Here is an 11,151-nt window from a genome sequence, read left to right on the forward strand (position 1 = left end):
TGGCCCAACACGTAGAACTTCTATATAAACTAAAATATTTATTCTCCAAACTATCTTCTAATAAAATTTTCTATTCAAGAAAGTTACTTTTAAGTGAAAGGTAATAATAATTTCTTTAAATATTAAAGTAGCATCTTGGGATATTATTTACTTCGATATACCAATCACTTTCAACATGGAAATAACAACCTTTTCCAATGAAACAGTTCCAATGACAAAACATGGAAACCCAATAGTAGCAATCGAGCATCTGCAAGAACATTTAAAAGAACTATGGTCGTCCAAATGACACATAAAGGCTAATGGAACCAAATCAGAGCAAGTCGACTTCACAATGAAGAAAAAACTACTTTCCCTTCCTAAATAAGAGACCCATTCTAAAATCTGGTAAGGTCAAATAAATTGAATTAAGTATAGATAAAAAGTTAATCCGAAAACATTTATCTTTGGCAAAAGAGATAACACACAAAAATGAATTATTTTTATATGAAATCGTTTTTAAACCTGTTCAAACTTATGGAAATCAACTAAATTGATTAACATAAATTTAATATAAAGGTTTTTAATCGGAAGCATTACGAATTTCACAAAGATTTCAATATATATCATCAAGGAAATTCAAACATTTAACAAAATCTACTATATTAAACTCCCATAACATTGTAGTAATCTAGTTTTACAAACAATCATCATAATAAGAAAATTGAAATTTCAATAGCCTGCACCAAAACTTGTAACATAGTAATTGAGGGATCACTTTTCTCTCTAAAACATAGTCCAATTTACCTATTGTAACTACAGTTGCAAATTGAAAGATCAGTTTAGGTGATAAATAATAAATAATCAGAATTGAGCCATATATTTGCTGGATATTTCTCTTATAATACTGCTTCTGAAACTTTCTCGAGTTGCAACTCCCTTTCGTAATAGCCAAATAACCTGGAATCCTCTCAAAACATTTCATAGAAAAATATTTTCAGTCGGATAAAGATAACACATTAAAAACAGATATGTATTTAAGAATGTAATTCTAACTTAATATTTAATCAGTTTACATCATAATCAACACAATGTACTTTTAATATTTTTGAAACATTTATTTTCTTTCATCTAGCATAGATCAGTGTTATGTTGAAATAAATATTTCCCACCCTTAACTCGAGTTCCTTTCAATATACAAAATTTGCTTGTTAAAATCTGCAAACATACAAGTAAATAAATTGAACGAGAGAAACAGAAGATAATCGAACAAGTTATACAAATTTACTTTTTATCGATGGTAAATTAATATTAGCCCAAGGGGCAAATATACAGGGTGGGTGGAAAATTGTAGTACAACCGATCAAAGGGTAATTCTACGCCAAAATTAAGGGGAAAATATGGTGTACAACTTCTTCAACCGAGGCTTCGTTTTCGAGAAACTCGAATTTGAAGATTGCTTAATTGATAATCGAATCGTAGGACCTAATTTTCTTCCAAGCAACTTAAATGGAAGCAGATATTTTGTCTTCGTTATTAGAAGAAGTACCTCCAGACATCAGAACTAAAATTATTTTCCAACGTGGTGCTCCGCCACATTTTACGAGACCAGTTCCCTTAAATGAAAAGAATTCGTGTTGAATAGGTCATGGCGGTAAGATACACTGACCTCCAAAGCCTCCGGGCCTCACATCCTTGGACTTTTACTTATGGAGACATGTCAAAGAAGAAGTGTACAAAAAAATATTAGCAACATTGCACATCTAAAGCAACCAATTCCTCAATCGTTTGAAAAACTAAAAAAATGATAATACATTATAATCTGTTCTCGCCAGTTATGTATACATCAACGAGAAGAACATATCCAACGGTACTTGTAAAGTAGTAAGCTAAAATGAAAGTAATAAGCTTCAAATTCGATTTTCTTGAAAACGAAACCTCGGAAGAAAAAACTGAGTACCAACTTTTGTTCTTATTTTTTAAAGTAGAATTATTCTCTGGCCAATGTACTACGATTTTCCACTCACTTTGTATAAAGTTGGACCAAACATGCTGCTCTGGCTCTAGTTTTTATATCACATAGATTGCGATTCTCTAATGAGAAAGGATTTTATTAGATTACAGTGGACTTGTATTTGTAGCCTTAATTTTTTTAATAATCCTTCGTGTTAGACCTTGTCAAACGCTTCTGATACATCCAGGAACACTGTTGAACAAACATTTTCTCATTCAAGGTACTCTTCGATGATGCTCGTTACTCTGTTTATTTAGTCAACATCTGCATGTTCTAAAACCGAATCAGTCCAGATAGAAATTCGGCGAGAGTGTTGAGTTTCTTGAGAAATATTTCTTCGAATAGTTTTGACACGACTGGTGGAAGTGATATTGGTTTGTACAAAGTTAGTTTTCCGGGTTTCAGTATCATAGCTACTTTCCACGGCTAGATAGGATCAACGTTTCCGATAGTTACAAGTGCTTGTGTACGGAATCGCGTGCTATGCCAATACTTTCGTCTACCACTCTATGTGCTATTGCATATAAACTTGAAGCTAGGCCCTTGTAGTTCCAGGAGTTGGGGGGGGGGGCGAGGGTCTATAGGCCGATAAAGCCACCGTAGAAACGCGTAGCTCATGTGTGCAAACGTAGATCGTATGACACGTACGAGGAACTCAGAAGGCCGCGCGTGTGTTCCTGCACGCACGGTTACCTCTCCTTTATCGAGCCAGGTGAAGGGGCCCGGCCAAGGTCAGGCCCCGTTCCTTCGTCTTCCGATCGCTACAAGGGGTTGCGGATCGACGATCACGGATTAGCATTGCACCACGATCATGTCTGCGGCTCTTGGGACGCTCGCCATCACGGAAAAGGGCAAACACGCTAAACTCATCCCCCCCCCCTCCCCTCTATACTACCCTATAGCCAAAAATTGAATATCAAACAATTTAACTCTCCTGTTTAATTTGAAAAAAGAATTGAGCCGTTTCGGAGCTCAAAGGTCTTCCTGACTTTACGATGTCGGAGGACACTTTCTTGGTCTCTCTTGCAATATCAAAATTCTTTTACAAATAATAGATAGTTATATCTATTACAAATAATAGATATATAAACATTTCTTGTTTTTGCTTCCAAAATTTAGTGGTATTAATTCTCCATATATAAAAGTCAGGAAAGAGGCGCCAACAGAAGTTTATGCACACAAGATAGATCCTTTTAGGTCTTTTTAATAAATTAGCGAAATATAAAACGAGACAGTAATTGACGTATTTCTGCATATATAATATACATCAATAACTATCCACTCCTTTGATACGCTTTTTTCAAGTTTTTATAAGATGTTTAGAAGTTACTCTATCAAATTTCATGACTCTAAAAAACTACACCTGATATGTAAAAGAAAGAACGTCAATAAAATTTCAAACATACAAAATATGTCAGTGTTCCCCCTCGTATTAAAGGTTTTTATAAAAGTTTAATGACACCAATATCCAAGTCCCATACCTAAAAATCACTATAGTAAATCACTTTCTAATGAACTACTCCTGACATAAACATCATGACAGAGGCATATTATCGTGAATAAAATATATTTCAATATATCTCCACAATCTATTATCAATTTTTCAAATTGCATAACATTTTGCTAAACTATTTTTAAGATTTAAAGCGAAATAGATGCTGAAATAAATATCGAAAAATGCAAAAAACGGATGCTGTAAATTTTGACTTATAATAATATTTCCCCTTTAATATAATATATTTTAACTGTTGAAAATATAACAAAACTCCGCAATAAATATATAAAACACTGAAGGTGTCAAATTTTGACCTGTAATAATACTTCTCCTCTAATATATATATTTTAACTGTTGTAAATATAACAAAACTCCAACAAAATGTTCGAAGTATAAGAAATCGGGACTTCAAATTTTTCGTTCAGTGTTTCGGAGAAAACAGTTTGCAACTTTATCCGGGCTATTTCTTAAATCGGGCATAATTTATGGCGAAATAGCACTGTTTATTTTACTGTCAGGAGTAACAAGATAAAACAAAGTCGTAAATCTCACTTGTGTCGATAAAGTAGAGCATGTAATCGATCGTCACCTGCTGGATCACTTATTGATTATCAGTCTGTAATGTAATGTAACGCGCTTCGTACAGCTAATTAGTTTTCTCCTTTCTTGTTATAAATAAAACATATCTAATTAATATAATATTAGCGTAACGCGTATATAGAATTTAGAAAGATATTGTTGAACGAACGTATTAAATTTATATTTATCCGAGAGTTAATTTAAGTTGTTTTTTTATTTTGCAACAGTTAGAAACATTGCCACTTTTTAATCATTAAAATATCAGTCAAACATATGTATGAAAGTTACAAAGAAATATTTCCACGGTCGTGAACAAAAAGATGCAACTCTTTATAAGAAAACGAAGAAAATAGTTATCTGAAATTATATCAAGATACTTTCTTTTTAAATTTTGGTAGATAAGGTTTAAAGCAACTATAAAACGGTTTATCGAATATTCAAGATAATACAGAGAAGAGTTTGATAGATTTGTAAGAAATTAATGAGAATAGCTTCTGAAATATTAAAGTATCAGTTACCAATCCATGTATCGATTTTTTATTAACAAATTTAGTAAGGTGGCCAACTAAGTAGCTCAAAAAAAAAACAAAGAAACCAAGAAAAGCTTTCTATATGAAAATTCAAGACATCATCAAAAATGGAGTTAATCGGTATGCCATCCGAACGATTCATATCTCGAAACAAAAATAAGACGTCGAGAAACTGATTAGCTATACTGTACATCTTCGTTAATACTACACGACTTTTGTTGGAAACATTTTTATCTGCAGAAAACAGTTCGCAAGTTACTTAATCTTGTAATACCTCACCTACATAATCTCATTAACACTGTACTAGGGAACTGTATACTCCTGAAAGTAAGTAAAAGTAGTTTAAGTGGACAAAAAAGGTGATACTATTAACGTGAAATTATTAATGAACTAAGCACCGAATGACACAAATGTTCTACTTTACAGTCTACTTACTACCACGGCATAAATATTCTTTACAGGAATTGAAAATACATCAGTAATAAAAATGAGTGGAGAATGCAGTATTTTATGTAGTCGTTCTGACAGAACAATATGTCAAGGAACTCTCGCTTTATTGCCTAACATTTTAATATTGGGACAATCTATTATACATTTTCATAATTGAAAACTGGGCGTACAAAAAAGTATATAAAATAATATAAGCGATTTAGACATCAAATGTAAATAAACAAATACTTATAATAAGTTTTTCCGATTTAAAACAACACTATAATATTTTGGAGTTAACTTTTTTTATTAAATCATTCAATGGTAAAATGATCTCTCCGCTTAAATAATTTCTCAATTAATTTCTCAACAGTTACACTAATAAATATATGTAAAAATTAATGAAAAAATTAAGAAATTTTACAGAATTTTCGATAAAATCCTAAAAGTTTACATTCCTGGTGTTTCCTCTAACAGTCGAATGGCGTATGGTTAGCAGAATTCTTCTTTTATATTAAAACACACATATTTATAGAGTACAATTTTATGATTTATCCACAAAATTATAGCACTTTCTCATAAAAAGTTTTCACAATGCATGTAAGAATACAGTATATTTCATACATTTTCACGATTTATGCACAAAACATTTGATACGATAAGATTCACAAATATGTTCTAATCACTTGTCATATTTTGCACCATGTTTATTGACATTACGTATGCATTTATAACACCGGAAACACTTTTCAGATCTAAAACTTATACCTTGGCGTTTTGAGAAATTTTCGAAATACATTATTTTAAAATTAATTTTCCGAACTATTTGAAAAATAATCTATTTCCAAATAACACCATTACTTCATGAAATAGTTGTTTCTTAATAAAGTTCTGTTATAGGCTGAAACAAGTTTTTCCTGCGATGAATATCATAGTTTGTCAATATCACTGATAGCATATAATGTATAATTATTATATTCTTTGCTTATATGTATATTACTACAATTAGATATTAACGTATTAATGTAATGAATGTTAGTAATACTATTGCACACTTACTATGATTACTCCACGCTTTTTCTAAACGTTATTTAAAGAAAAACAATTTGTCACTTAAGAAATAAATATTATTTTCTCAAAGAAATAGTATTTCAATTTACTATTAATTGACCAAATGAAAAACCTAAGATTAATTAAAATACATTATTTATGAAATACCAACTGGCATTATTTGGAATGATTATTTTAAAATTATTATTTTAAATGAATCTCGCCCAGGTCCGATAGAAATTTCGTCCGCTGTAGAATAACATTCTTATCTGTATTCGAAGTGAAAAGATCGAAGTGGCTAAAGTTAGGTGACCGGGCCTGTAGATCACGGCGGGGCAAAAAATGAAGCGATCCAGTTTTTCCAAACACAGGCGAGGATTTCAGTTTTTCGAAAGGAAACGGTATCTGATTGTTCGGTATCCCGAAGCAGCGCAGGTTTTCCATCTACCAGAGTGTTTCTACCTGTCGCCTTTGTTGCAGCCAGCTACGTCTCACGTTTCCAGTTCCAGGACGCCCCGCGGACGAAGAACAGCCTGAATGGGTATCACTTTCCGTGGCTGGCACACGTAGTTTCTTCTCCGGCGAATACAATGGACGTCGTCCGAGCTACCTGCAACGACTTTCCTCGGACTCGATTTTCGGCATCGATCAGGGGTCGTGGAGCCTTTTCACGAGCCACGACTCTTTGACTCCCGTTCACAGAAGTATTATCTGGGTTGGGACGACTTTTTTCACCGATCGAAATCGATCCAGTCGTTGACTCGAATATTCGACTCCGATATGCGACACTTCTGTCGACACTCCATTCAGAATGGAGGCGAATCAAAAAGGCAACATGTATTTTCCTGCATGATTTAAAATATGTTTGTAATTTATTTATCAGTATTTTAATTATTTATTTCCACTGGTCTGTACTAGAAACATTCGTAGAACGATAAATACAAATTTTTAATATTTGATGACTCTTGGGGTGGTTATCCCCATCCCTTCCTTCTTATTTAATTTAAAAAAAGAAATTATGTTTTGGCAGTCGATATATTTATGAATAATTTAACGTTTAAGATTGTACACTGTATTTCACTGACAAAATATTACAGGTAAACACAATATGTCCGACCTCGAGGGTTGCCCGAGCAAGAACGATCGCGGAATATCGCGGACGTGACTTTGTTTACCATTTTGTTCAGTAAAGCACTAGGTGTCGCGATTAACATCATCAAACCGTCTTGACGCTTCGACAGAATTAATTAATAGGTGAGTGAATCTGCAAAATTATTGCAAAGTTTTCTTAGTTTGCAGAAATTCTATTACTTGTGCACATTATGCAGTAGAGGGTTTCAGAGTTAGATTTATTTCTAACACTAGATTTGCGAAACCCATCAATTCGACGGATTTTAGGATCCATACTTAAAGTAACAGTAATTATAAATAGTATTTCTTAGCAATTTATACTGAATTTTGTTGCTAAGGTGATATGAATATGTACATTCTAATTAAAAGAAAACCCGCATTTTAAAATAAAAATATGTACAATCAATGCCCATGAATCTAGTGTTAATCAAACCCAAATGCTTAACTAATAATTGTTTATTAACGATATTTAACTTATATTTACTTGTCTTTAATTTGAAAATAATTGTGCCTAAGAGGTTGCACCTCGTGCTGAAACAAGTTAAACTCTTCTTAAAGATAAAAACCTAGATCTAACAATCAAACATTGAGAACATTACAGTTGTTCATAAATCTCTATAATAATTTTTAGTAAACTTATGAAATATTTCTTGTGCAAACAAAATTTACTACTATCAGTTTCCTTAATCTTGCACATTGACTTTACAAAATAAGTTGACGTACTAGGAGCAAATAAACATGAATATTAAGTAAGAAATTACATACATCGATTTATATATTCTTCCAATTTGTGAAGAATTTAGGAAAAGAACCTTAGATTTTATTTAACGACTTTGTTCGCCAAATAAAAACAAAACAACAAAGTGTATATAAAAGAGTATTAAACAAGATTCGACAATAGGGATATTTTGCAACCTAAATCATTTTAAGCATTATTAAACAAAAACATTGAACACGATACCTGTATATTAATCGAATAGTATAGGTTGAGTAGTAAAACTGTTGCTATGAATTGGATTGGATGCCATTCATTTTTAAAAGACATTTATTAATCCAGTGATAGGACAAAAACTATAAATCTGTTAATGATTAATATTTACTATATATTTTTTGTTTAAATACAATACACGTAACGCTTGAAACGAATGTACCCAATTTCTTATAAATTTTTTAATAATACTAGTGTCATTAGGAACGCTATACAATGATGAATATACCATTAAATTATCGAATATTTTTGTTTTTCATACCAAAATTTGAACATATCTTAAGGACATTCTTGGTCTTGAAAAATAGACGAAAAAATACACAACGATTCATAAAATGATACAATTATTATACTATTTTAACAACAATGTTATTATCGTTATATAATTTAAACTTGCAAATTCTTTTATTAGTGATAATAAGAGCAAACTGTTAATCAAGAATACGAGAGAATAAGTACGTAGTATTATAATGTATACATTCGATCAACATTTCAACCTTTAGTGTCTACATTTTGGGGAAGAAGAATCTTATAATTAAAGAAAAGTATGGTTGTAAAGACAATTTATGAAAATTTTGCACTGTGAAAATCAAATACATATACAGAAAAGGAAATGTATTGATAAAGTTACATTAATGTTAAATATTAGGTTAACGACTAAATTAAAAAAAGAAATTTAAAAATACTTAACATCTCGTAAACAGATATTGTATTTAAAATGAGTGTGTTGCATCAACGCTATTGTACGTTTCAAGCACAATAAAACTTTATTTTACGATCAGTTCCGCTACTTCCTCTTATTTCAAATATATTTTATAAAATTGAAGACCTTAATTAGAAGCCAACTCTCGTATATCCATACAATAAATTCTTCAATCACTTTTTTAAGACTAAAATTGCGGACAATTATGGTGTATTTATTTGTATCGACAAAATTAAAACAGTAGATATTTGAATAAATGTATAATTCAATGGAAATAAAATGTTTATTCGTTCTCTTATAGAAAACTATTATAAATTTTCAAAAATCCAGTCGTATAAATTTTCAATTTTTATCAGAAATTACGAATGGTTATTTTGACCACATTTGTAGTTCTAGTGTCAAAATTAGATAAAAATAACAAAAGTTAAAACTGCATTAAAATGTATAATTGCGTAGTCATATTCGATAATAAAATCATTCTGATACTTTACAATAGTTTCGTAACTTCTTTCTCACAGAAATAACACTTTCTCCTATTACAACTTGTTTGCGTCAATTTAAAAAAAAAATTGAACAATTGATATGTTCTATTAGATCCTTAAAACCTGAGTGTGCCTAGTCCCTAAAGATATCCGTTAAACCGTTTGTTTTTATCTATTCTGCGACTCTCAGAAAAAAACATAATAGGTATTCCACGTTCCTACCTCTTCCACTACAAACGAAAAAAAAAACATTCACATCTCGAAACGATGGAGCGCTTATGGAATGATCCGATACTGAGGGGTAGTAAAACTATGGAGCCGTGCGATTAAACTGTGAAACGCGAGAGGACCGCCACTCGAGAATTCAAATTCAAAGGGGGTGAGTGGAGGAGCCTGCGTTCGAAATCAAAACAGATTTAGGATTTCCACAAAGGGAAAAAGTGGCATTATTCGTCGGCTAGCTGCACAAAGGCATTAGCAGCATTTTGCGCCCTTAATATATTATTCCTCTCATTCTGGAGCACCTCGTCGCCCCTTTTCCCCGGCCGCACCCCTTTCGCATCAATAGACAGACATAAGAATTCCCTTCCGATCGACATCGTCTTCGGCGCGATGCAAATTTCCGCATGCAAATCAGCCGGTATGCAAATGTGGCCGAACATGTGTGCCCCGTCCCGTCTTCCCGGACCCTTTTTCCGGCCGAAGATCATCGATATTTGCATATCTTGGATATTTCCTCTCATTGTATCGAGACCATTGTGCCGCAATCCTACCGTGGATCCGAGCCATTAATCCGAATATCGCTTTGAATCGAACTGCTGCCACGATTGACAGATAGCCCCGCTAGTTCCCAGGAGAATCTGCCGGGAGAGAACACCGTCTTCCGGTTTCTTCAACGCCGGATGCTGCTCGGGGTTCGAACGATACGCGGAGACTTGAATTATCGATGCGATGGGGTTGAGAGTACGTTTGGAGGGTGTGAGAAAAGCGAGGATGCGTTTCGTAGGGGCTTGTGGGTGTCCAGTTGCGGATCTCATTTCCCCAAAATTATTACAATATCAAATTATAAACGAATTCATTGAATTCTCTAACCCCTTCGCTGTCTGAGGCAGTAGAATCTTGCATATAAAAAAAAACGTCGAAAAACGTTTGAAACTGTATAAAGAGTTCAGTTTGACGGCTTGTGGAGCCTGAATCTAATACTGTTTTAACCCATTTGCATCATTAAATAAAATATTCGAAAATAATAAAAAAGGTCGAGCTTTCCATGTTTATAAACAAAAATTTGCGATAAAAATTAGTGAATAATATTGTAAAAACGAAAAGACTAGAGATACTTCATCTATTAATAGCTTGAAAACAAGATTCACTGGTCACCATTCTCCTGCAACGGAAGCTCAAGGAAAAGGACATTTTCAAATGTGACATTTGCGATGTTCTCTTATATATCGGTCATTTTAAAGATTGTCATACTGATTAAAAAATTTTAGTATCTATTTTAAGTTTATTTACTGTACAGCTGTGTAAAAAAATAAATATTTATGTTACAACATTGTATAAAATAATTCCATTTTAGCTCAGAAACAAGATTCACTGGTCACCATTTTCCTACAACGGAAGCTCAAAGAAAAGGACATTTTCAAATATGACATTTGCGATGTTCCATTATGTATCAGTCACTTAAAAGATTGTCATACTGATTAAAAAATTTTAGTATCTATGTTAAGTTTATTTACCTTACAGCTATGTAAAATAATAAATATTTATGTTA

The sequence above is a fragment of the Colletes latitarsis genome, chromosome 2, assembly GCF_051014445.1.
Source record: "Colletes latitarsis isolate SP2378_abdomen chromosome 2, iyColLati1, whole genome shotgun sequence".
NCBI lineage: Eukaryota > Metazoa > Arthropoda > Insecta > Hymenoptera > Colletidae > Colletes > Colletes latitarsis.